Source organism: Micrasema longulum, unplaced genomic scaffold (assembly GCF_059751315.1).
Source record: "Micrasema longulum isolate JH-2025_06_02 unplaced genomic scaffold, ASM5975131v1 h1tg002340l, whole genome shotgun sequence".
Taxonomy (NCBI): domain Eukaryota; kingdom Metazoa; phylum Arthropoda; class Insecta; order Trichoptera; family Brachycentridae; genus Micrasema; species Micrasema longulum.
This window is the reverse complement of record NW_028279490.1, coordinates 81,130-85,936: the sequence shown is the minus strand read 5'-3', so window position 1 is coordinate 85,936 and position 4,807 is coordinate 81,130.

Genomic DNA, 4,807 nt, shown 5'->3' with positions numbered 1-4,807 from the left:
GGGAGAAAACTACCAAATTCTTTGGGATAGTTTAGTTCAAAAATACCAGGATTCAAGGTCACTGGGAATTTTTTATTTGAAAACCATTCTCGACATAAAGCAAGTAAATAATACTGCCGCAAACTTAAATACCTTTTGTGAAAATTATACTTCTAGCGTCGCCGCTTTAAAATTATTAAAGATAAATGATTTGGCGGATTTTATATTTTTACATTGCGCTTTAAGAAAAATTGATGTTCAAACAGCGCAACAATTCGAAATGCAAATGCGGGATAAGGAATTGCCCACTTTCCAAGAATTTACAGATTTTTTAAAAGGCCAAGTAAAAATATTGGAAAGGACAACAAATGTATCCGCTTCCTCTTCTTCTTCTTCCCGGGCTGCTATTAATGCGAAGCCGAATGGGCCCAGTAATAAGAAAACCTATAAGGCTTTCATATCTACTGTGGAAAAGAAATGCTTATTATGTAACAAAGACAATCATACTAATCTTTATGATTGTTTCACATTTAAAAATATGCCTGTTAAGGGTCGTTTTGATTTTATAAAATTAAAACATGGTTGTGTTAATTGCTTGAGTTACGCCCACACCAGTGCAGGGTGTAAATCTCAACATACGTGTAAAAAGTGTCAAAAGAAACACCATTCATTATTACACTTTGAATTTTCTTCTAATAATTGTATTACGAACAGTAGTAATGGGCAACATGCCTCAAATTCTAATAATGGGGAACATGCATCAAATGCGTTTATTGATTCTGAAAAGGAAGGTGGCAAAAATAACTCATTTTCTCGGAATACTCGTGTTGAATCTACTAGTACATCGCCTTTAACATTCATAACATCGCGATCAAATACACTGTCTTCTTCACCTGGCCACGCTATTTTACTATCTACCGCGCAAGTTTTTGCGTATAAAAATAACAATAATAACAAAATAGTAGTGCGTTGTCTAATTGATAACGCGTCGCAAAACAATTTGATAACAGTCGATTGCTGTAAATCTTTAAATTTAAATATAATTCCACTAAATAACTCCTTCTTGAAAGGTGTGGGAGAGACATCACGACAAATACATGGGTATGTTTATTTTAACATTGAATCACGCATGGTTCCAAAAAATAAATATAAAATTCACGCATTAGTAGTCGACTGCATAACAGATAAGTTGCCTTCACATTTTATTGAAAAATGTGATTTGAATTATCTCGCTAATATCCCCCTCGCCGACCTAACATGGAACATACCGGGGAACGTGGACATTATTCTAGGTGCGACTATTTTTCCCTATATTTATTTTGGAGAAAAAATAGAATCTGGTTCAGATGCCCCGCCTGCCTTGTCTACAGCTTTCGGATATGTCTTACTTGGGAAAGTTCCTTACCATTCCGATTTTCAACCTAATTCTTTTTCCGCTTTAGCCCTTCAGGGGTTAGAAAAATGTTTACAAAAATTTTGGGAATGTGAAGAAATGCCCGTTAAACGGTTCTTAAGCCCCGATGAAACTAAATGCGAAACCACATATGCTGCTACAGTTTTACGCAGTGTTAATGGGAGGTATTCGATATCTTTGCCTTTTTGTAAAAATCCAGATGAATTAGGTCACTCTTACACGGTCGCTCTCCGTCGATTCTTCACTCTTGAACGAAAGTTCAAGTATGCCCCCACCCTTCGGGATGATTATCATGAAATTATTAAAGATTATTTAAGAAACGGCTATTTAGAAGAAATTCCGTCTACGTCAGATATAGAATGTGGGTATTTTATACCTCACCACGCTGTAATTCGTAAAGATAAAATTACTACTAAGGTACGAATTGTTTTAGACGCAAGTGCTAAAACACACTCTGGGTTGTCACTGAATGACATCCTATCTACCGGCCCTAATTTACAGGCCGATTTGTTTACATTATTATTAAATTTCCGCTTACTGCCTGTCGCTATTACAGCTGACATTAGACAAATGTATTTACAAATTGGTGTGATTGAAAATCACAGAAAATACCAAAAAATCATCTATAGATTTGATCCTAACGAAAAGGTTAGATCTTTTCAATTTACCCGCGTTCCGTTTGGACTCAAGTCCAGTCCGTATCTTGCAATGCGCACCATACGACAATTAGCTTTAGACGAAAGAAATAACTTTCCTGCGGCTGCTAAATTGGCCGAATCAGAATTGTATATGGACGACTTGGTCACCTCTGTTATGAACAATTCCGAAGCAATTGAGCTAGCAAATCAATCAATTAACCTTTTTAAGTCTGGTGGATTCGATTTGGTCAAATGGGCCAGCAATTCATCAGAATTACTCTCAAGTTTACCTTCAGCTTATTGTACACCTGTCAATTTTACAGATGATGATAATTTAAAAATTCTTGGCTTGGAGTGGCATCCAACACAAGATATTTTTTGTTTTACTACATCCCCTTGTGCAGAAAAATGCACAAAACGAATTATATTATCTACCGTTGCCAGATTGTTTGATGTACTTGGCTTAGTTTCTCCAGTGATATTATACGCAAAAATACTTATAAAAGAACTTTGGAATGCTAATCTAGGATGGGACGATACTCCACCTGAACAAATAGTAAAAAAGTACTTTAATTTAAAAAATGAATTACCTTTATTGAAGGAATTACGATTGCCAAGACATTTGAATATTACACCTAATTGCACAGCTAACTTGGTCGCCTTTTGCGACGCAAGTATGAAAGCGTATGGATGTGCAGTATATTTACACGTAACTGATTTAACGGGAAATATTTCAATGCGATTGATTTGCTCTAAATCTAAGGTTTCCCCAGTCAAAGTGGTGTCATTAGCACGTTTAGAATTATGCGCCGCAGTTCTTTTATCGAAAATCGTTCGCAATGTTTATGAAACATATACTCCGCGTTACCTGATTTCCAAAATATATGCTTTTTCTGATTCCACGATAGCTTTATCATGGATTCATTCATCTCCGCATCGCTGGTCGGTATTTGTGGCTAACAGAGTGGCTATAATACAGTCTAATTTAGATTCAAAATGTTTTTATCACATTTCTGGTGTTGAAAATCCTAGTGATTGTCTATCTCGAGGCATTTTGCCATCTCAATTATTGATGCATACTCTTTGGTGGTATGGACCATCGTGGATGTGCGCACCCCCTCAGTCATGGATGATTAGGCCATTTGCTGCTTCTGCTTACGAGGAAACGCCAGAATTTAATTCTAAAACATTGATAACCACCGTAATTAAAGAATCTTTTATATTACTGTCTTTAGCAAATAGGGTTTCCGACTGGAATAAATTATTACGTATTATTGTATATATTCTGCGTTTTGCAAAGCTGTTACCATGTTCCGAAAAAATCAATTCTTCTGATTTAAATTTCGCTGAACATTTTCTGATATGTGAAGTGCAAAAAGAAGGTTTTAGGAAGGAAATTGATTTATTAAACAAGGGTCTTGTAATTTCTAACATTAAACATTTAAATCCCTTTATGGATGAGAAGGGAATCATTCGCATTGGAGGTCGATTGTCCAACTCCAATTTGCCGTTCGAAACTCAACATCCGGCTTTGCTACCAAAGAAAGGTCACATTATAAACCTTTTAATTGACCATTATCATCGCACCAATTGTCATACAGGCCCAAATTTATTGAACTCCTTAATAAAACAAAGATATTGGATTCTTTCTTCACGAAATATTATCAGAAAACGCACCAAATCGTGTATATTTTGTTTTCGCGTCAAGCCTACCTACGTATGGCCAAAAATGGCAGACTTACCAACGTACAGAGTCCAAGAAGCAAAGGCCTTTGTTCATACGGGTGTAGATTATGCTGGGCCAATCAACATTACTCTGACTCGTAAACGCGGTCAGCGTTCTCAAAAGGCTTACCTTTGCATCTTTGTTTGTTTGACAACAAAAGCGGTGCACATTGAGCTTGCTTCAGATTTATCTAGCGACACGTTTTTAGCGGCTCTAAAAAGATTTTTGTCTCGCAGAGGCCCAGTGTCTAACATGTATTCCGATAACGGAACCAATTTTATAGGTGCCAAGACACAATTAAATGAAATTTATAATTTAACCGCATCTTCAGACTTTCAAGCTACTATCAGCAATGAACTCAATAACCGTCGCATATTATGGAAATTCATTCCCCCTTATAGTCCTCATTTTGGAGGAATTTGGGAATCATGCGTTAAAAGTTTTAAGACACATTTATATCGAGTGGTAGGCGGTCAGTTATTAACTTATGAAGAACTCCTAACAGTATTAACTCAGATTGAAGCATTGCTTAATTCACGACCTCTTTGTTTATTATCCGAGGATCCGTATCCTGAGGTGCTGACTCCTGCTCGTTTCTTGATGTCGTCTCCTCTTCAATATCTTCCCGCGCCCGATGTGCTTAAAAATCGTCTTAGTCTCGTAAATCGTAAACATTTATTAGATAGTTTAGTACAATCTTATTGGAAAAAATGGAGAATAGAATATCTCCATACTTTGCAAATGAGACAAAAGTGGTGTACCCCCGAAAACCCAGTGCAAATAGGCACGGTAGTTTTAATAAGGGAAGATGATGTTCCACCACTTCGTTGGCCTCTTGGGAGGATTGAAAAGGTGTATCCGGGGACAGATGGAACTATTAGAGTTGCATTAGTCAAAACACAATCCGCAAGAATCAAACGGCCAGTTGTCAAACTGTGCCCTATTCCAACTCAGTAACATAAGATTTATTTAGGCATCTTAGTTATAATTTACCTTTATTATTTTTTAATTAAGCTTGTTATTGAAAATACTGTTAAGTAAAGAGATACT